Here is a 23553-nt window from a genome sequence, read left to right as displayed (position 1 = left end):
AGCTTGGAGGCGTCGATGGAGAGTCTACTTGATGTAGACTCTTCTTTCTTCTCTTCCGTCGCTTTGAATGCGACGGGTTGCACCTCAGGTGTGGAGGTGCCGCCTTGCTCCAAGTTGATGATTTGTTTGGAGCCTTTGATCATCAATTCAAAGCTCACAAACATTCCTATATCCTCCTCGGGAGACATTAGCTTATATCTAGGATCACCACGTATTAATTGAACTTGCGTAGGATTGCGAAAAACGAGTGATCTTAGAATAACCTTGACCATTTCATGGTCATCCCATTTGGTGCTCCCGAGGTTGCACACTTGATTCACCAAGGTCTTGAGCCGGTTGTACATAGCTTGTGGCTCCTCTCCTTGGTTGAGGACAAAACGACCGAGCTCCCCCTCGATCGTTTCCCATTTGGTGATCATGGTCACCTCATCTCCCTCGTGTGCGGTCTTGAGCACGTCCTAAATCTCCTTGACGCTCTTCAACCCTTGCACTTTATTATACTCCTCTTGACATAGAGAGGCAAGGAGTATAGTAGTGGCTTGGGAGTTGAAGTGCCGGATTTGGGCGACCTCGTCCGAGTCGTAGCCCTCATCCCCCATGGATGGAACCTGCGCTCGAAACTATCAATATCCCATATACTTGCATGGAGTGAGGTTAGGTGATGCCTCATTTTATCACTCCACATACAATAGTCCTCACCATCAAAAAATGGTGGTTTGCCTAATGGAACAGAAAGTAAAGGAGCGCGTTCAAAAAATGGTGGTTTGCATAAACTTCTTGCGCTCATGGTGCTTAGAAGTGACGGACGCGGCGTCGGATCCGGAGGTGGAGGGCGACGAAGAATCGGTCTCGTAGTAGACCACTTTCTTCATCTTCTTCTTCTTGTTGCCACTCCGATGCGACTTGACGCGGGGAGGTGATTCCTCCCTTCCTTGGGCGCCGGACTCCCTTGATGGAGCCTCCCCATGGCTTGTGGCCTTTTCGCCGGTTTCCATCTCCCTCTTGGCGGATCCTCCCGACATCACTTCGAGTGGTTAGACTCTAAATGAATACCGACTCCGATACCAATTGAAAGTCGCTTAGAGGGGGGTGGATAGGCGGAAACTGAAATTTACAACTTTAAACACACTACAAGCCGGGGTTAGCGTTAGAATAAAATCCGAGTCCGGGAGAGAGGGAAAAACAAATCAACAAAGAAGTAAAGCGGATAAACATGGTGATTTGTTTTACCGATGTTCGGTTCTAAAGAACCTAGTCCCCGTTGAGGTGGTCACAAAGACCGGGTCTCTTTCAACCCTTTCCCTCTCTTAAACGGTCACTTAGACCGAGTGAGCTTTCTTCCTTGATTTCTCGGGTCACTTAGACCCCGCAAGGACCACCACACAATTGGTTTCTCTTGCTTCGCTTACAAGGCTTTGAGAATAAGAATGTGAGAAACAAGAAAGCCAACCAAGCAACAAGAGCAACAAAGAAACACAAGAACGATCCTCTCACAAGTCCTAAAACACTAGAATTAAATGGGGACTTTGATCGGATCGGTGGCTTTGATTTGTGTCTTGGAGTGTTGCACTTTGCTCTTGTATTGAATGGAGAGTGATGAATTCTTGGATGGTTGGAGTGGAGGTGGTTGGGGGTATTTATTGCCCTCAACCACCAAAACAACCGTTTGGGTTGCCTACTGTCGATGGGCGCCTCGGACAGTCCAGTGCGCCACTGGACATTGTCCGGTGCGCCAGCCATGTCACCCAACCGTTAGGGTTCGGGCACAGACGACCGTTGGAGATTTGTCTTCTTGTGGCGCCGGACAGTCCGGTGCTGCACTAGACAGGTGTTGTGCACTGTCCGGTGCGCCCCTGGTGGCTGCTCTGACTTCTGCGTGCACTGTCCGCGCACTGTAGCGTTTGCAGGTGTCCGTTGCAGTCGATCATTGCGCTGGTAGCCGTTGCTCCGCTTGGTGCACCGGACAGTCCGGTGAATTATAGCGGAGCACGGCCTCAGAAACTCGATGGTGAAGAGTTCGGAGTTGTACGGTCTTGGTGCACCGGACACTTTCCGGTGCGCCAGACCGGGGTTGTACGGTCTTCGGTTTCTTTTGCTCCTTTCTTTTTGAACCCTAACTTGATCTTTTTATTGGTTTTGTGTTGAACCTTTATGCACCTGTAGAATATATAATCTAGAGCAAACTAGTTATTCCAATTATTTGTGTTGGGCATTCAACCACCAAAATTATTTATAGGAAAAGGTTAAACCATATTTCCCTTTCACTCCCCAACGACTACTTTGGTGGTTGAGAGCTATAAATACCCCCCAACCACCACAACTCCAAGCATCCAAGATTTCTAAACATCATATTAAATACAAGAGCTCTAGCATCCACTCCTAGACACAATTCAAAAGATCAAAGCCTCTCCAAGTCCCAAATTCATCTCAAATACTTAGTGACTTGTGAGAGAGTGATTTCGTGTTCTTATGAGCTGTTGTCTCTTGGATTGCCTTTCCTCTTTCTCATTCTTGTTCTCAAGTGACCTGTAATCAAAGCAAGAGACACCTAAGAGTGTGGTGGTCCTTGCGAGGTCTTAGTGACCCGATTGATTAAGGGAAAGGCTCACTCGATCTAAGTGACCGTTCGAGAGAGGGAAAGGGTTGGAATAGACCCAGTCTTTGTGACCTCCTCAACGGGGACTAGGTTCTTTGGAACCGAACCTTGGTAAAACAAATCACCGTGTTCATTTGCTTGATTTACATTTGATTTGTTTCCCCTCTCTCCTAGACTTGATTTTAGTTCTAACGCTAACCCTGGCTTGTAGTTTGTGTTTAAAAATTGTAAATTTCAGATTACGCCTATTCACCCCTCCAGGCGACTTTCAATTGGTATCAGAGCCCGGTGCTTCATTAGAGTCTAACAACTCGAAGTGATGTCGGGAGATCACGCCAAGAGGGAGATCGTGACCGGCGACAAGCCCGCAAGCTCGGGGAGAACCCTCTCAAGTACGGTCCGCGACCTGGCGTAGGGCTTAGGTTTCCCTGTCTGACGGCCGAATGGTCCGTGCACCAAGGCCAGACGGTCCGCGCGTGCGCAGGGGCGGTGAAGGTTGCCGGCGGTGCCTAGATCTCACTCCTGGGAGGGACCCGTCGGGGAGGAGAGATCCTAGGTGTTGTCTAGGCTCGGCAGGCCGACCTAGGCTCCTCTAATCGATGTTGAGTCAAAGAGAAGCAGAGTATTTGGGGATTGGAAGGCTAAACTAGAACTAGACTAGAACTACTACTAATTGTACAAGAAATAAATGCGAGATAAATTGATTGTTGATTCGATTGATGATTACACATCGGTTGTATTCCTCTGTATTTATAGAGGAGGGGGGCTGGACCCGTTGCAAACAAACTCTCCGAGCTAATTCTGTGAATCTCGTCAACAAACACAGCAAGAAACTTGGAACCCTAATCGGTTCTGCGCGCGCGGACCGTTCGGCCCACAGGCGCGGACCGTCTGGACCGTGGATCGTCTGGCCCCAGGGCTGGACCGTCCGCCCGCCTGTTTTGCGGCTCAACATATGCCCCCTGCCTTTTGGCAGAGCTGAGCGAACCAAAAGCAACTAACATGATGTGATCTCATCGGTTTCCTTAGGCATCTTGCCACATACTAGGATGATATTGCTTGAGGAAACGCACGTTTAACGCCTTGGGCAAGTCTTTGCCTTGTAATGTTTGCATCAAGTAGGCGTTACCGGACATCACATGCGTGACTCTGTAAGGGCCTTTCCAGCTTGGCGGCCACTTCCCAAACTTTCGGTCTTTGCTCCTCAGAGGCAGGACAGTCTTCCATACCAGGTCCCCTACCTGGAATGATTTAGCTTTGACCTTCTTATTCTAAGCTTTGGCGACCATGATCTTGTCCTTTTCTATTTCTCCTAAGGCTGTCACCCTTTTGTCAGTCACTTCATCAATATTGTCCATCATTGAATTATAATAATCACCGACAGTCAGATCATTTTGCTTGGCGAACCTGACAGCATTTAAACTTATCTCTACAGGTAACACTGCTTCCTGCCCATAGACAAGCTCAAACAGAGATACTTTAGTAGCACGATGTTTAGATATTCTATGAGCCCATAAAGCTTCGGACAAAATCTTATGCCAGTGCTTAGGATGATCAGATATCTTCTTTTTTATCAGGCTAATCAATGTCCTATTACTAGACTCGGCCTGTCCATTGGCCTGAGCATAATACGGAGATGAATTGAGTAACGTAATTCTATATAATTCAGCAAACTCGCTGTGACGGAACCTCCCAAGACATTAGGCCCACCTACAGTTGTCCTTGTCCAACGGACCTCAGACAACCCTGCAGGTGCACCTGATCACTTGACAAGTTCGGTATCTAAATTCCTTACCTTCCCAAGAGCGTTTTACCCGTCACGCAGACATTACAATTCATCAGAGATACGAAAATGCGGAAGCAGTTACAATAACTTACTTTTATTGAAAAGTAAGACATAGTTAAATATTTACAGGCCAGAACATAATATACGAGTGCTGAGTATTATTATTACAAACCATGGGAGGCAAAAACCCCTCCCGAATAAGCAGTAAAAAGTTTTTAACGGAGGGCCTTCCCTCCCGCAGCTTTAGTCTTGGTTCTCTTCTTTGGGTACCACCTTTGAAAAGAAGCAACAAAAGTTGGTTGCTTCCTCACCTAAAACAACATAGGACAAAGCCCTGAGTACGAAGTGTACTTTCGCAAGACTTACCCGACAAAGTAAAAGACTCTCAAGGATATGCTGGCTTTAAGGGAGTCAAGGTAAGGCTTATCAATAATCAATGACTCTGTTTGCAGAAATGCTTACTAAAAGTGGATCCTTAAAATCCAGTTTTATTTGTCAAGTTAAGTAAAACTACCTGCAACTAGAGTTCTTTCTACCCTAGTTCAATCACTTGACCTATACTAACCAATTTCTTAACAACCCTTCTTATTCACTGGAATGCTACGTGTAAGTCAGTGACCAAGTCTTTATATCCGCGAAGTTACGGCGATCCGAATAGATTATACTCAGCTGAGGATCTCCAATAACACGACATATGTAGCACTTAACCCTTGCATATGTCAACCCGCCACCGGGGTTCTTAAGACCAGATCAGGTTCACGCCAACCGAGAGCACAGATACACCACCGTCTAGCCTCTTGCCACGGAGGGTACACACTACTCTCGCCATCTCTCCACTCCCATTGCGTGTTATCTTGTTTTGGTATTAGTCTGCCCGAGGCAAAGCTTACCCATGACGAGGCATGTGACCAGTTAAAGGGTCCTCGATCATCAAGCCTACATCGAGACGGTACTTAATCGACACAGACGGAGACACTACACTGAGACTCTCTTCTCGTGCAAATCACCCGCCCGGTCTCAGCTTTATCATTTCAAACCCAAAGTTTGGTACCTGACAGAGGTACATCTTTTCCGATGTTGAACCCATCATGGCCATGATGGATCCACCATCAAGTTTTATTTTCAAAAACATCCCTCCCACTTTGCAGCATCATCTTTTGTGAAAACAAAACATTTTGTTTTTCTAAAGCAAAGCTAAGCATAAGAAAAACCTTTTGTAAAATAGGGATTTAAGGAGAAGTACTCAACTTCAAGGAAGGAAATGCAGGAATTGGTTTAGCACACAACTCCTATCACCTAATGCATCAAGCAAGTGAGAAAGATTTTAAAAGTAACAAGGAGGTGGCAAATGCACCGGGGCTTGCCTTGTGTTACTGGTGAATCAGGCTCGGTCCCGTAGATATCAAAATAGAAACAGCTGCCTGCCTGATGTTCCTCAGGTGGTGGTGGTGATGAAGTCCTTGTCTCTTCAACCTCTACTTCCTCTTCGTTTTCTAAATATAGCCAAGTATAATAATGAATGTTCATGTAGTGCTTATGAAGATGCAAAAACAATAAAAGTTTATTATCTAAGGTCTTGAATACAACTTTCCTTCACGGATCTTCGAGAACCTAGGGTTTCCGGAGTCAATAGTGAAGTTCATAGGGCAGGGGCTAGGGTTTTAGGTTATAAGCATCAAACAAGGTCCAAATCATATCAAACTCTACCCAAGGCTTCTAAATATTATTTAAAGATTACCCTAAAAATTTAGTGAATTTTGGGTTTATTATTTATTCTTTAAAAATCCAGAAGCATGGTTTTTTGGCTATTTTAAATACTCTACAATTTCCTATTTGGGCTAAAAATCATGAAACTATTTTTATTAAATACTATAGGAAATTAGAAACCCAGAAAAATTGGTTTGGTATTTTTAGGATTTATCTACAATTTTCTAGAATTTCTTTAGCTCTGGTAGAAAAAGAAAAAGGAAAACTATGAATAGTATTGGACCTAAACCGGCCCAAGCCAGCCCACGACAGAAGGAAAGCGCCCGCGTGCGCGCCCGCGCTGCAGGTTTTGCAGAAAGGCCCTGACCATTTGAATAATCTGAAGCGGGGTCACAACACTGTTTCTGTGAGTCGCTGACACTTGCAGTAAGGCCCCTGAACTTCTAATTCTTCACAGCGATACATCCACGACGACGAACGACGTCGGGCCGCACTCCGGCGAACTCTCACCGAAGAAATTACTTGCGGACTGGTGCCCTACTTTGGCAGAAACCAAATTTAAGACCCTCCGATCATTTCCCCTCACTCAATTTCACGACTATGACTCTAAATCATCCTGTCTACGGAGACAGCACGGACAAAGGATGAACACGGGCATTCACGGTAATCCAGGGTGGTCTAGTTTAATCAAAGGGGTCGAACAGCATTAGGGGGTCTTAAGGAGACTAGAACAAACGTCCAGGGAGCTTGAACTAACCTGGAGCAAGCTGACCACGGTGAGGTGCTTCTACGGTGGCGGAAACAGTGATTGGGGAGAATGAGAAATTAGCGAGCTCTGGTGATCGATTGAGGGCACGGTTTGGGTGGTTTGGTGCTTGACTAGCCTATGGAGCTCACGGCAGCCTCAATTTATAGTAGGCAAGAGCAGTGGCCAGTGAATTTGGATTGAGACGCGCGGCGGTCAGAGGAATGGGAGGTCACTGGCGCAGTGGATTCGTGGAGAATACCGTGGCGGGCTCCCCGGCGATGATTGGATGGCTTAAGCGAGTCACGGCGATGCGGTAAATGTGCCCAGGCACGTGGCGCAAGGCCGTGAAGCGGCTGTCTCCGGTGAATACATCCGAAGCATCCGTGACTAGCTCGGTACGGTGGTCGGAGTAGTTTAGTGGCCGGAGTATATCCACGACGATGATATTTACTCAACCCCAAACGCTATCCAACCAATCCGAGCACGAATCACGGCGGCGAAAGCACGAATCCGCGTGCGGCTCGTCGGCGGCGAGGGACAGAGCTAGCGACTTGATCGGGACACTGTAGCATCAGAACTCCGATTCAGAGCTCCTGACAGTCCAACTTGTAGCGACCAAAACACAAATTTCTATATAAGAACTTGCTAATTCGCCAATAGTAAACTTGCAGCCCTTCATACCAGCTGCAATTTTGATATAGCAACAATCACCAAACGAGCAACAAATCTAGCTCAAAATAGCTCTCAAACCTAGTTCTAGGCCACTGTCACTCTGATTTCAGACCTAAGACAGCCTGACAGGTCAACTTGGAGTCAAATTTTCTCCAAATTTCTTATGTAACCCAAGCATAATCTCTGTAGCAAAGTTACTCTCCTTACATAGCTCTACCAATTTGATGTGGTGACCTAGGGCAAAGTTCTTATGGTTTGGAAGTTACAAAGCTTCAAAGTTGAGCCAATGCCACTGATTTTAGACTTAGCCATTTAAGTATAAGTGTGGCTTTTTGCAAATAAGTCCAAAACTTAGGGTTTAAGTTGCAAATCCACATTATTGTGAACCATAGTACTTAAGGTGTCTTACTTTCATGGTTTTTGCACTTTAGTCCAAAAGTGCACTAATTTTACACTTAGCCCCCTAGGGTTTAAGGCTAGGGCTTTCTAGGGTTCTATTTAGGGCTTTTGGTGCTTCTAGGGTTTTAATACCATGTATGTCTATTCATGGTGACATTTTATGACTACTTCAATTGAGTTTTGAAGTTTTCTCCTATTTAAGCTTTGTTTGCTCTATTAGGCCCAATCTAGGGTTAGGTACCCTACTCTAGGGTTTTATCTACAAAATGTCATATCAATACAACTTGTTTGAAATTTTTGGCCTAGTGAATGCACTCTAGGTGTGACAAACACATGATATGCCCATGCTTATGATGTTATGCTCAAGTTTTAGTAACAGTAACACCAGGAGTGTTACATCCTTCCCCCCATAAAAGAATCTCGTCACGAGATTAAAAGTCCTAGGACAAGTAATGGAAAAGGAAACACGGCACATCTTTATTTCCTTATTTTTGGTACAAGGCAAGGGTGGTATGGGGCTCATTCCTTTATTACAACAATTGTATACACTTTACAAATTACATGAGGCTAAAAAGCCTGGGAAATTTATTTCTAAAAAGTCTTGAGTTTCCCATGTAGCCTCATCTTCTGAATGTTGGTTCCACTGTATCTTGTAAAACTTGTGAGTTCTTCTTCGGGTAATTCTGTCCTTTTGATCCAAGACTTGAATAGGGTGCTCTGAATATGTCAAGTCTGGTTCTAAGGCAACATCCGTTACTTCAATGGTTCGATCGGGAACCCGAAGACACTTCTTCAATTGAGACACGTGGAACACATTATGTACTGCTGACAAGGTTTAGGGTAACTGGAGTCGGTATTCCACTGGTCCATATCTTTCAAGGATAGGAAAAGGACCAATGTATCGAGGTGCAAGCTTCCCTTTTACCCCAAAACGTGATATACCCTTCATTGGTGAAATCTTCAGATAGACATAATCTCCAACTAGAAAGTACAAGGGTTGTCGTCGCTTGTCCGCATAACTCTTCTGATGAGCTTGAGCTTTCTTCAAATTATGAATTATTTGTCGAACTTTCTCTTCTGTCTCCTTTACCATATCAGGCCTGAAGAAATTTCTTTCACCTGGTTCAGACCAATTTAACGGAGTATGACATCGTCGTCTATATAAAGCTTCGAAGGGTGCCATCTTAATGCTTTCTTGATAGCTATTATTATATGAGAACTCTGCTAATGGTAAACAATCATCCTATTTATGTGGGAATTCCAGAACACATGCTCGCAACATATCTTCAAGTATCTGATTTACCCTCTCAGTCTGCCCACTGGTTTGAGGATGATAGGTCGAACTATGGAGCAATTTAGTACCCAAGGATTTACGAAGTTCTTCCCAGAATTTGGATACAAATTGAGGTCCATGGTCCAACACTATAGTCTTCGGAAGACCGTGCAAACTGAGAATGCGAGCAATATACAGTTCCGCATATGCGATTACTGGATACTTTACTTTGACTGGAAGAAAATGGGCAATCTTTGTAAGTCGATCAATGATAACCCAAATAGAGTCGAATCCTTTTGCTGTCCTGGGCAATCCCACAATAAAGTCCATACTAATATCCTCCCATTTCCATGTAGGGATAGGTAGAGATTGTATTGGACCAGTAGCCTTCATTTGTATGGCCTTGACGCGTCTACAAGTGTCACATCTTGCCACATAGTGTGCGATTTCAATCTTCATCTTTGTCCACCAAAAATGTTGTTTCAGATCATGATACATCTTAGTGCTTCCGGGATGAATAGAATAGCGACTAAGATGTGCTTCATCCAAAATTTGCTGGCGGATCACATCGTTCTTAGGCACAACTATGCAGTTGTTAAACCATACAACACTTTGATCATCTCTTCTAAAGCAGTTGGCTTTACGAGCTTCTATTTTCTCATGAATGTGCTTCATTCCCGCATCATTTCTTTGTGCGTCAATTATTCTTTATAGGATGACTAACTCAAGCTTCAAAAGATTTTAAGTTCCATGCTGAATCATTCCTAGGTTCAACTTCTCCATTTCTTGGCATATCGTAATGTTAGAAGTCTTCATGGTAAGGCAGTGACAGAAAGCCTTACGACTTAACGCATCTGCCACTACATTAGCTTTGCCTAGGTGATAGTGAATCTCTAATTCATAATCCTTGATGAGCTCAAGCCATCTCCTTTGTCTCATATTAAGCTCTGACTGGGTAAAGATGTACTTCAAACTTTTGTGGTCTGTATAAATGTGACAGACATTCCCCAGCAGATAATGACGCCATATTTTTAGGGCATGAACCACCACAGCTAACTCCAGGTCATGAGTTGGATAATGTTCTTCATGCCGGCGCAACTGCCTTGAAGCATAAGCTATTACTCGGCCCTCTTGCATTAGAACACAGCCGAGACCACTGCCTGATGCGTCATAATACACATCAAAGGGCTTTTCAATGTCCGGTTGAGCCAATACCGGAGCAGTGGTTAATAACACTTTTAGCTACTCAAAGGCTTCGTTACATTTTGAAGACCAATTAAATTTAGTATCATTTTGCAATAAACTTGTGATTGGTTTCACAAGCTTGGAAAAATCCAGAATGAATCAGCGGTAGTAACCAGCTAATCCAAGGAAACTTCGGACTTGATGTACAGTGGTTGGGGGTTTCCACTCCAAAATATCCTTGACTTTGCTAGGATCCACCGCAATCCCCTTGGCAGATAATACATGTCCCAGATTTTGGATCTCCTCCAGCTAGAATGCACACTTACTGAACTTAGCATGTAATTGGTGTTCCCTTAAGCGCGTCAATACGATCCGCAAGTGCTGAGCATGCTCCTCTTCATTCTTGGAGTATATTAAGATATCATCAATGAATACCACCACAAACTTGTCCAACTCGGGCATAAATACCGAGTTCATCAGATATGTGAAGCGGGCAGGAGCATTTGTCAATCCGAAAGACATAACCAGATATTCAAATAATCCATACCGCGTGGTGAATGCGATCTTCGGTATATCTTCGGGTCGGATACGGATCTGATGATAACCCGACCTGAGGTCAATCTTGGAGAATACCCAAGCTCCGGTAAGTTGATCAAACAGAATGTCAATCCAGGGAAGAGGGTACTTATTCTTGATAGTGACCTCATTAAGGGGTCTATAATCCACGCACATCCGCAGTGTTTGGTCCTTCTTGACGAAGATGGCTGGACAACCCCAAGGTGAAGAACTTGGTCGGATAAATCCTTTTTCAAGTAGATCTTGTAATTGGGTCTTGAGTTCTTCCAGTTCATTTGGAGGCATTCGGTACGACCTTCTAGAAATAGGAGCCGTACCGGGCTTCAACTCAATCACAAATTCTACATCTCTTTCTGGAGGCAATCCAGGCGGATCTTCTAGGAAGACGTCTGGAAACTCACATACTACCGGAATATCTTGGATCTCCGGTACGATAGTTTCATATACTCTGCCAGTTGGTCTAGCTGGAATGGCTACGGGGTGGACAAAAGAATCTCTTCTTGGCCATAACTCAACCTGATGGTTCTCAGATCAGTGTTGAGGATTGTTTTATGTTGGGCTAACCAATTCATGTCTAAAATTACATCTATGTCTTGGCCTTTTAGAACAATCATGTTTGTAGGAAAGTCTCGTTCAGCTAATGTTACGGGCACGTGGTAAGCCACTTCTTTAGTAAATATTTGTCCCCTGGGCGAATGAATAGTAAACCCTTCCCTTGATTCAGTATATGAAATGCAATGTTTCTCCACAAACTTCTTGCTTATGAAAGTATGCGAAGTACCAGAATCAACGAGAATAACTGCGGGGTGATTGGCCACTAGGAACGTACCCATCATAATTGGTTCGCCTTCTGGTGTTGTGGCCACTTGAGTATAATAAATCCGTCCCGTTTTCCTCATATTCTTGCCCACTGTATTGTTTGCCGCATTTCCCTTGGCTTGAGCGGAACTCCCGGAACTCTGCTGATTATTTGATCGATTCTGCTTTGGATATGGACAGTCCTTGATAAAATGTCCGAACTTTCCACAATTGAAGCAGCCTGTTGAAGAGCTTGGGAGAGCAGGGAAACGAGTGCCAGGGGCACCCGGCTGATTTGTAGCGGTGGGGGCAGCGGTAGGATGGATAAAAACCGGTTGCTTAAAAGGGTAGGAGGGTGGGCGCGATGAAGAACAATTCTGGTTAAAAGGTCGGATTACCAACCTTTGTCTTTTCTCAGACCCCTAATTGGGCCTGTCGCCTCCATTGCCCTTTGATTTTCTGGAGCCTGCATATTTTGCTTCAACTGTCAGCGCTGTGCTGACAGCCCTTCCATAAGAAAGAACAATGCATGTGGCCATCTTTCATTGCATTCGATCATTTAGGCCTCTCATGAAGCAATTCCTCTTCTTTAAATCCGCGTTGACTTGATCGATAGCGTATTGGGACAAGTGGTTGAATTTATTGAGATACTGAGTGACAGTATCCCCGTCTTGCTTGAGCTTCATAAACTTCTCCTGCTTCATATGGAGGACCCCTTCCGGTATATAATGCTCCCAGAAAGCCAATTTGAACTCATCCCATGTAATTTGATGACCGGCCGGCTGAATGGCAACATAATTTCCCCACCACGTACTGGTAGGGCCTCGCAGTTGTTGTGCCACAAACAAGGGCTTTTGAGTCTCCGTACATCGGAGAAGCCCAAACTTCTGTTCAATAACGCGGATCCACTCATCCGCTTCCAAAGGATCTTTTGCCTTGACAAACAATGGGGGACGTGTCTTTGAGAAATCCAGATAGGATGTTTCACGGGGGTCCTTGCGGATACACCCGCTCGCCTTGTTGCTGCATTTGTTGCCCCGCCATTTCCCGCAGGAAACGGGTGTTGTCAGCTGTGGCATTAACCAAGGCAGCGATGGCCTCGGCTGATGTTGGAGGTACTGGGGGTGGATTCGGGGTTACTTCCCTCCCTCGGGAGGTTCCTGCCCCATCCTGTGCGCGAGTCTTAGACGACATCTGAGGCAAAGAACATTTGAAGAAATATAATATGCCGAAACAAACCATCCATTTCACATTACTTAAAAAGGGTAATGTTACAGACTCGTATTTACAATAGGATTACATTACCTATTACACATTACTACTACTTCTATACTATACTACTCTTGCTTCTTGTCGCTTTTGGTAACCTCGCTGTCAGGTGTAGGAGACCACTGGTCCACCAAATTCATTGAAGGAGGGGGCCTGAAAAGGTCCAGTTCTCCTCCAAGGGCTTCTCCTGCTGCTCCAGATGGTCCGGCTCCCATCCCGACAGGATCCGTAGGGACGTTAGGGTGTAGTTGTGAATACAATACATGAACTTCTTCATGTAGTGTATTACAATAAACCTGCAAGTTATCCACGGCTGAGCTAAGCTCTTCCATGTGGGCACGAGCTCTAGCTTCCTTTGCCCAAGCTAGTGAACGAGAGTTCACAGCCCAGTCGAGCGCTAGATCCCGTTCCTCTAGTTGGTCTTGCAGGTGGCGGATGTCTGTTCTCAATTCGTTTATTCTTTCACCATCTGTGACCCATATATCGTTCCTGTGACGGAGTTCTGATCGAAGCTAATCAACTTGGGCTTCCAGATCCTCGATTGGATCATTACTACCACTGCTACTGTATTCGTGCCTCGGGGCAAGTTGATGACGGGGTACGCCAAACGGCCCAGTAGACTTGCTCGCGGTCTTTCTCGTGCGCGACGGCATATCTCCATGAGGGGAAAATCTTATTAGCATAGTTTTTAGCATGATGCATGTATAATTACAGAATCAACCTTAGTTAATTCACACCTTCTATACATTGCACTCTTATTATCTGGTCTTTAAAATAAACTCTTCAGAAGATACTTAGATAAGAAGGGAAGAAATTTTCTAGATAAGTCTTTGAAAATTCTTGTTGAAGATGTCTCATAATATCTACAGAGATGGGCTTCGCTCCGATACCAGCTGTGACGGAACCTCCCAAGTCATTAGGCCCACCTACAGCTTTCCTTGTCCAACGGACCTCAGACAACCCTGCAGGTGCACCTGATCACTTGACAAGTTCGGTATCTAAATTCCTTACCTTCCCAAGAGCGTTTTACCCGTCACGCAGACAATACAATTCATCGGATATATGAAAATGCGGAAGCAGTTACAATGCTTTTATTGAAAAGTAAGACAGAGTTAAATATTTACAGGCCAAAACATAATATACGAGTGCTGAGTATTATTATTACAAACCATGGGAGGCAAAAACCCCTCCCAAATAAGCAGTAAAAAGTTTTTAACGGAGGGCCTTCCCTCCCGCAGCTTTAGTCTTGGTTCTCTTCTTTGGGTACCACCTTTGAACAGAAGCAACACAAGTTGGTTGCTTCCTCACCTAAAACAACATGGGACAAAGCCCTGAGTATGAAGTGTACTTTCGCAAGACTTACCCGACAAAGTAAAAGACTCTCAAGGATATGCTGGCTTTAAGGGAGTCAAGGTAAGGCTTATCAATAATCAATGACTCTGTTTGCAGAAATGCTTACTAAAAGTGGATCCTTAAAAATCCAGTTTTATTTGTCAAGTTAAGTAAAATTACCTGCAACTAGAGTTCTGTCTACCCTAGTTCAATCACTTGACCTGTACTAGCCAATTTCTTAACAACCCTTCAACTTCATTGGATTGCTACGTGTAGGGCAGTGACCAAGTCTTGATATCCGCGAAGTTACGGCGATCCGAATCGATTATACTCAGCTGAGGATCTCCAATCACATGACATATGTAGCACTTAACCCTTGCATATGTCAACCCGCCACTAGGGTTCTTAAGACCAGATCAGGTTCACGCCAACCAAGAGCACAGATACACCACCGTCCAGCCTCTTGCCACGGAGGGTACATGCTACTCTCGCCATCTCTCCACTCCCATTGCGTGTTATCTTATTCTGGTATTAGTCTGCCCGAGGCAAAGCTTACCCATGACGAGGCATGTGACCAGTTAAAGGGTCCTCGATCATCAAGCCTACATCGAGATGGTCCTTAATCGACACAGATGGAGACACTACACCGAGACTCTCTTCTCGTGCAAATCACCCGCCCGGTCTCAGCTTTATCATTTCAAACCCAAAGTTTGGTACCTGACAGAGGTACATCTTTTCTGATGTTGAACCCATCATGGCCATGATGGATCCACCATCAAGTTTTATTTTCAAAAACATCCCTCCCACTTTGCAGAATCATCTTTTGTGAAAACAAAACATTTTGTTTTTCTAAAGCAAAGCTAAGCACAAGAAAAAACTTTTGTAAAACAGGGATTTAAGGAGAAGTACTCAACTTCAAGGAATGAAATGCAGGAATTGGTTTAGCACACAACTCCTATCACCTAATGCATCAAGCAAGTGAGAAAGATTTTAAAAGTAAAAAGGAGGTGGCAAATGCACCGGGGCTTGCCTTGTGTTACTGGTGAATCAGGCTCGGTCCCGCAGATATCAAAATAGAAACAGCTGCCTGCCTGATGTTCCTCAGGTGGTGTGGTGAAGTCCTTATCTCTTCAACCTCTACTTCCTCTTCGTTTTCTAAATATAGCCAAGTATAATAATGAATGCTCATGTAGTGCTTATGAAGATGCAAAAACAATAAAAGTTTATTATCTAAGGTCTTGAAAACAACTTTCCTTCACGGATCTTCGAGAACTTTGGGTTTCCGGAGTCAATAGTGAAGTTCATAGGGCAGTGCCTAGGGTTTTAGGTTCTAAGCATCAAACAAGGTCCAAATCATATCAAACTGTACCCAAGGCTTCTAAATATTATATAGATATTACCCTAAAAATTTAGTGAATTTTGGGTTTATTATTTATTCTTCAAAAATCCAGAAGCATGGTTTTTGGCTATTTTAAATACTCTATAATTTCCTATTTGGGCTAAAAATCATGAAACTATTTTTATTAAATACTATAGGAAATTAGAAACCCAGAAAAATTGGTTTAGTATTTTTAGGATTTTTCTACAATTTTCTAGAATTTCTTTAGCTCTGGCAGAAAAAGAAAATGGAAAACTATGAATAGTATTGGACCTAAACGGGCCCAAGCCAGCCCACGACAGAAGGAAAGCGCCTGCGCGCGTGCCCACGCTGCAGGTTTTGCAGAAAGGCCCTGACCATTTGAATAATCTGAAGCGACGTCACATCACTGTTTCTGTGAGTCGCTGACACTTGCAATAAGGCCCCTGAACTTCTAATTCTTCACAGCGATACGTCCACGACGACGAACGACACCGGGCCGCGCTCCGGCGAACTCTCACCGACGAAATTACTTACGGACTGGTGCCCTACTTTGGTAGAAACCAAATTCAAGACCCACCAATCATTTCCCCTCACTCAATTTCATGACTACGACTCTAAATCATCCTGTCCACGGAGACAGCGCGGACAAAGGATGAACACGGGCGTTCACGGTAATCCAGGTAGTCTAGTTTAATCAAAGGGGTCGAACAGCATTAGGGGGTCTTAAGGAGACTAGAACAAACATCCAGGGAGCTTGAACTAACCTGGAGCAAGCTGACCACGGTGAGGTGCTTCTACGGTGGCGGAAACAGTGATTGGGGAGAATGAGAAATTAGCGAGCTCTGGTGATCGATTGAGGGCACGGTTTGGGTGGTTTGGTGCTTGACTAGCCTACGGAGCTCACGTCGGCCTCAATTTATAGTAGGCAAGAGCGATGGCCAGTGAATTTGGATTGAGACGCGCGACATTCGGAGGAATGGGAGGTCACTGGCGTAGTGGATTCGTGGAGAATACCGTGGCGGGCTCTGTCAGTGTTTTGGGTCCGACCGCACACCCGGGGTTGCATCTCAAGGTGTTTTTAGGAGTAGGACGGTGTTACCGACTGTAGCTCAATGGTTCGTGCCGGATGCACGAGAAACAGTAGACAATGGTTTACAGGTTCGGGCCGCTTTGAAATGTGTAATACCCTACGTCCTGGCGAGAATGCTTTATGTGGCGGGTTACAAGGGGGCTCTCTAGTGCGGGAAGCGTAGAGAGTTGAGGTGGATGGCTGAGTAGTGAGATCGATCGTTCTGAAAGGGTGCCCCCTAGGCCTTATATACTCGACCGTGGGGCAATACATGCAGATATGATAACAATGTGCACCTAAGAAATAGTGAACCGATTGAGTCTATCTTCCTATAGTTCCGCCGACCCATCCTCGCTTGGTTCTGTTGTACGGGGTTCCAGCGCGGGAAGGTCGGGTCACTGTTGTGATTACTTGCTCGAAGTCATTGGGCCATCTGGGCTTGCACCGATCCAGCCTTATGTCAATCTGCTTCACTGGTCGTTCCTCCCCAGGCCCACGAAGGGATGACCTTACAATTTATTGGGCCCTTGGGCCTTTCGTGAGGTCTTTTATCCTTCCAGTGGACCCGGGGGATATCTGTCCCCCACAAGCCCCCGATCTTTGGGTTGATTTTGAAATAATCGGCCCAAAGATCCTAGGTCCAGCTTGCGGTCTTTGTTTGTAACGGGAAATGCTTTCTGAGTAATCCGGTAAAAACAATTTCTTATTGTCTCCTTCTGCTTTTATCACTCGAAAATTGGTGTTCTGTCTCAGACTCATGCTTCGGAGGTCAGCATTTCGCACTGTAGGGCTTCGAACTTCATTGGGTGCACCAAAGGTGCACCCAATGGGTGTAGCCCCCGAGCTTCGAGTGGATTTTTGCATACAATCCACTCGAAGGTCTTCACTTCGAGTATTATCAGAAACCACTTTTATTTTCCACTTGTACTTTGTCGGAGGTCAGCCTTGTTTTGATCTTGCCCTATGCTTTAGAGGTCAGCATTGTCTTGATCTGAGATGACGATTCATTGGGTGCACCGAAGGTGCACCCAATGGGTGTAGACCTCGACCTTCGAGTGGATTTTTGAAAATAATCCACTCGAAGGTCTTCATTTCATGCCCTTTTTCCGAGAATCATCCTTTCTTCTTGCCGAATGCCTTAGAGGTCAGCATTATGCTATTGATATTATGCTTTAGAGGTCAGCGTATATTTTGTCTTTGAGGCCGAGTTCATGATCTGCCCATATCTTGCTAGGTAGTGCAATTTATTTGATCTGCAACTGATTGGACGTTCGATAGACGTCCCCTGGCTAGTCTTCATGTCACTTCTGTCGGTCAGACTTGTACTTCACCGGCTATATTTGGCTTTCCTTTGATCCTTGCTGATATCTCACTTTTGTCTTGAGGTATTCATTGCATGCACTGCACGGATGTGACAGTTTTGAAAAATATACTGATAATTCCTGGGCGTCCCCCCCAATGGGTGTAGGCAAGGGACGGCTTGGTACGTTGAGTGTTTTAGCAAAATGCTTCTGAGTAGTAATTTGATGTGACCGCAGGTGTAATCATATCGCCCGCACAGTTGACTGGAGTCCCAATGGGTGTTGTGTTGCGTGAAGCGGCGTCAGCCGCCTGACGTGTCTTCAGACGGTTTGAAGTGCATATTGAATTTTTGCGACTGTTCAGTGGCCGTTGTAGGAGGTGAGCGATTGCCTTCTTCTTCTATAAATAGTGCCTTTGCTTCTCCGGTTTTTTCACATCTCTTGCTGCTGTTTACTCTCCTCTTTTTCCCTCCACTGCCACCATGGGCAAGAGTAAGAAAGGTAGCGGTTCTTCTCCTCGCTCTGGTGACAAGCGCAAACGTGAGACGACTCCTCCTTCGGAGGATTTCGGCGACTCGGAGTACTCGGAGGAGGAGTTCTCCTCCGAGTCCGAGGGATCTCCGTGTAACGCCCTGAATTTGGGGGTAGGATTTTTTTCTTCTTTTCTCTCACCAAATTCGGGCGTTACTCTCTTTTCTGTTCCTGTTTCGCTCTTTCTTCCCAATTTCAAACCAGTATAGTGATAGGTGTCCGTGTCATGTATAAACCAAAACCTAAGTGTCATGGATGTTGCATCATGTCGAAGCGCATTTCTTTGTTTGATGTCGCGTGTTCGTCTCGTTCCGTCTCGGATTTCGATTCGCGATTGGAGCCCGTTTGAGGGTCGTGCGTGTCGTAGGTTTCGATCTGCGAAGTGGCTCGGCCCAACCCAACCCAACCCAGCCCATCCCGGCCCGGCCCTGCGCGCCCCTGGCGCCCCACACCCCCCCATGCGCCCCCTCCTCTCCTCCCTCTCTCATTTGGATTTCCCACGCAGCAACCTCCCTCTCCCTCTTCCACCTCTCTCTCCCCGTGGTGCCCTAGGTTTTGGAGACGGTGATCGCTGGAGTTGGATCCCGAGGTGAGCTCCCCTCCCCTTCCTTCTCCTCTCTCTCTCTCCCTCTCCCTCCTCTTCTCCCCCTGCGCGCGCCCTCTCTTTTTCCCCTGCACGCGCGCGCCCCTGCCCTCCCCTGCCCGCGGCAGTGCGGCCCCGCTCCCCAGCTCGCGCGGCCCCGCCCCTCCCCTGCCCGCGGCGGCGACCCCCCGCCCCCTGCTCGCGCGCGGTGTGGCCCCCCGGCGCGGCGCAGCCCGGTGCGGCCCCGGCGCGGCCTTGGCCCCCTGCGCGTGGCGTACCGGCCCTCGGCGTGGCTCGCGTGGCCTTGGCGTGGCCTCGCGCTCCCCGTTTACCCCTAATGCGTTCCCACATGCGCAGCCCCACGCGCGCGGCGATTATTCTTGGTTTTTAGTTAGTTTCAAACTCCGTTAGTTAGCGTGTTGTGTCGCGCGCTTCGTCGCGCGACGAATTTATCTAATTTCAGATTCTATGAATGTGTTGCGTCGTGCGCTTCGTCGCGCGACGATCCATTTTAATTTCAGGTTGTTTAATGTCTAACGTCGCGCGTGTATTCACGCGACGTTCCACTTTAGACTCAGTTCAGTTGATGTATGTCGTCGTGCGTTTCGTCGCGTGAAGCTTAACGTCTCTTTATAATTAATGCAAAGTGTCTCGTTGTGCGCTCGGTCGCGCGACGAGTCGTTGATTTCGTAATTCGATTTAGAGTGCTATGTCGCGCGTCTCGCCGCGCGACAATCCTTTTAATTTATCTTCATCTGCTTATAATGATTAGACATGAAACATGACTTTACTTTATGCTAAACATAGTGTCTACATTAATGCCTTTCAATTGAGCGAGTGGTTTAATTCATAACAATGTAACGTGATCGTTTATCGACTGTCTTTTCCTCTTTCCCTCTTAACCGTAATTGCGAGCCCGCGTGGAACATCTGTTTACTTACTGCATTCTATTGTATGGTGTACTGTTCTTTTGTATTAAATATGTGGATGTATGTATGTTTGCGCTCGCATAGAGAATGATCCGGTCGGAGAGCCCGAAGAACTCGCAGGAGAAGCCCCTGAGCAGAAGTCGGTTGGTGGAGGCAAGTGTCCCTTGACCTATCTTTGTCCTATACATTCTTTAATTCACCTCCCGCATTACACATTTATACCTAAGGATTGACTAGCTTTTGTTATCCATGTCCTTGTTTACCTATTTGGGTTGGATTATTATTGCTTAGTCTTATGCTATTGCTCAACTCTAATCAATGAACATGATGAGATTATCTATGATACACTGTTTTCCCTTTTGATTATGATGATGGAACTTGTGGCCCTTAAGGGGACTCGAGCGGTTTCTCGAGTGCCTCTCCGTAAGGACCTGTTCGTTGGATGACCGCCCGGGAAAACAGTGCAACCATGAGGGTGGAATGGGGTGCCCTTAGCTGAATAATTAGAGGATCCGGGGTGTAGTTCGCTTAGCCGTCGTGCCGTCAATGGGGCTCGGTGTATGTGGCTCGCTCTGCCAAGTTTGGGTTCGCCCCTTAGGGAGGAGTGCGGTGCATTTAGGAAACCTAACGGGCGGCTACAACCCCGGGGAATCTTTGTAAAGGCTACGTAGTGATGCCCTGCTGGGTCACCTTGGTAGTGATCAATGGAGAGTCATGATCTCCGGGCAGAAAGGGAATCACGGCTTGTGGGTAAAGTGCACAACCTCTGCAGAGTGTTTGAAAACTGATATATCAGCCGTGCTCGCGGTTATGAGCGGCCAAGGGAGCTCCAGTGATTAGTGGTACTTGATCAGAGATATTCGGATTTGCAGGTGGCAATGAGATTGATGGTTCTTGGTAGTGACTCTGGTAATGGTAAGTAGTACTCTTTCCGTTTGGAAAGGAGTACGTTTGGGTTAATAACGTGGGTTAATTCTAAAACTCGGCTTTCTCTTCTAGTAATAATAATCTGACCAACTAAAAGCAACTGCTTGACTTACCCCCACATAAAGCTAGTCCACTACAGCCAAACAGGATACCTGCTGAGTATGTTGATGTGTACTCACCCTTGCTCTACACACCAAACCCCCCATCCCTAGGTTGTCAGCATTGCAACCCCTGCTCAGGAGAAGACGAAGCTGTGGAAGGAGACCATCAGGAGTTCCAAGATTATGATGAGTTCTAGGCGTGGGTTAGCGGCAACCCCCCAGTCGGCTGCCTGTGAAGGCCGCGTTTATCTACGTTTCTTTTCCGCACTTTGATTTATTGTAAAGACTATATGGATGTCTCAGACATATGATGTAATCGACTATTATTCCTCTTTTTAATACTATTTGAGCACTGTGTGATGATGTCCATGTTATGTAACTGCTGTGTACGTGAATTGCTGATCCTGGCAGGTACATGGTTCGCATTCGGTTTGCCTTCTAAAACCGGGTGTGACATAGGTGGTATCAAAGTCGTGCTGACTGTAGGACCGCTAACCTAGAGTAGAATGGTCGTTCTAAGGATTATAGACCTCTGTCCTTGCCTTGACTTTGGCATCCCTTCAAAAGTTGGTCGTATCGACCAAAACTATGTTCTACTATATATTATACCTTGCTGAAAATTGTGTTTTATTCTAATCCTTCATTTATTTATGGTTCATTACTTGCTGGTCATACTAGTTCTGTTCTCACTCTTTTGCTTGCGGTGTCTTTTGTAGATAGACACACCGCACGGAAGTCTGTCATCCCCTTCTTACCCTCTCGTCTCACGGAGCGTCCGCTTCGTCGTTCCGTGGCCGGTCAGTCCAGTCACTTGGAGAGGCTGCACCACCGCCTGCATGAGGAGCAGGAACGTCGACGGCAGGAGCAGCAGGGCTCTTCTTTCTCGCTCCAGCAGGAGATAGAGTCTGTGAGGAGTTGCTCCCCCGTGCTTCCTCTGGAGGCGCCCCCTGCACCACCACTGGGCGCCCCAGCCTCTGGAGTAGCTACTGGAGGAGGCCCAGACGACGGAGGTGGCGACGACAGCTCGAGCCACGACACCGATTTTTCTGCTGACCAGGAGCCGGAAGGATGGGTTGCTCGACCCATCGCTCGCGACGCTGCTCGCGGGTGTCACTTCCACGATGCGCTCGACACCCTGCTACGTCGGGCACTTGACCGGCGTACTTGGTCTATCGAGTATCGCTGTGTGGTCTACCAGCATAGTCGCGGGGTCTACCCGGATCGCTGGGAGGCGACCTGCTTGGTGCGCCGTCTGGAGAACAGTCTCCAGGGTGCGGAGGCCTGCTCAGAGCACTATTCTATCTCTGAGCGGGACTCAGCTGAGGCGACCATGCAAGATGTCGCACGACATGCGCTTTCGCACTACTGCTCAGTGCTCGGTGGGGTAGCTGACAGTCTCAACCTGAAGTGTTACCCCCGCCGTCCATCTGGCAGCACAGGAGGCGTGATTGTTTCACCTGTCGGTGAGGACAATCCTAGGTTGAGCAGCACAGTCAACCTAGCCGCTGTGCTAAACACGGAGCTGGACCATGCACTAGACGAGCTGAGTAGGGCTCGTGCTGAGATCGCCCTGCTGCGGGCTGAGCGCGCGGAGCGTCGTCACCTGGACGATGGTTCCCCCGCTCCCGTCGGGACTCAGCACCCGTACCGCTCACCTCGGCGTGGACACCTGTCTTATGGCAATCCCGACTGCAAGACCAAGATAGACTTAGAACCATAGATCGTTAGAGTCGGATCTTGTAATTAATACGAAATATATACGTAGAAGCTACAGTCTTAGCGTTAGTCTCGCTTTTAGTTAGTCTTAGTTAGACAAGGTAGTTTGCTATATCCTGTGCATTTATGTTTGCCATGGTGAACTATGTTTGATTTGGATCTTTGTAATGACTGTCACCAGAGTGTGGGTATCCCCCGCATTTTGGTTTACCTGTTATGTTAAAGGAGTTAGCTGTTTAGTTGGGAAGCCTTTCACCCCACTTTCCTCTTTATCTGAGAAGTTGTGTGGTCTGTGTTGGAGATCAGTGAAGATGCTCATCTGTTCAGTGTTGTGGAGAATTCTATACTCTTTTCTTATGTTGCAAGATTTGCAAGATCAGTTCTGATGTGTGATTGCATTCTGTAGATGTCAGAGAACAGGCGCAGAAGAGGAAGACGTGCTCAGCAGGAGCGGCCAGCTCAGCAGGATGAGGCACCCCAGCAACAGCAACTGCCGCCCCCGCCCCCGATGTCCATCGAGCAGTTGTTCCTGATGCAGACTCAGGCAGTCCAAGCCATCGGTCAGACTCTGGCCACCATTCAGCAGCAGCAGCAGCAGCAGCCACCACCTCAACCTCAGATGCCTCAGATGCCCAGGGATAAGCGTGCCGAATTCATGAGAGGTCATCCCCAACGTTTGCTCATTCTTCTGACCC

Source organism: Zea mays, chromosome 3 (assembly GCF_902167145.1).
Source record: "Zea mays cultivar B73 chromosome 3, Zm-B73-REFERENCE-NAM-5.0, whole genome shotgun sequence".
Lineage (NCBI taxonomy): Eukaryota > Viridiplantae > Streptophyta > Magnoliopsida > Poales > Poaceae > Zea > Zea mays.
This window is presented reverse-complemented; position numbering follows the sequence as displayed.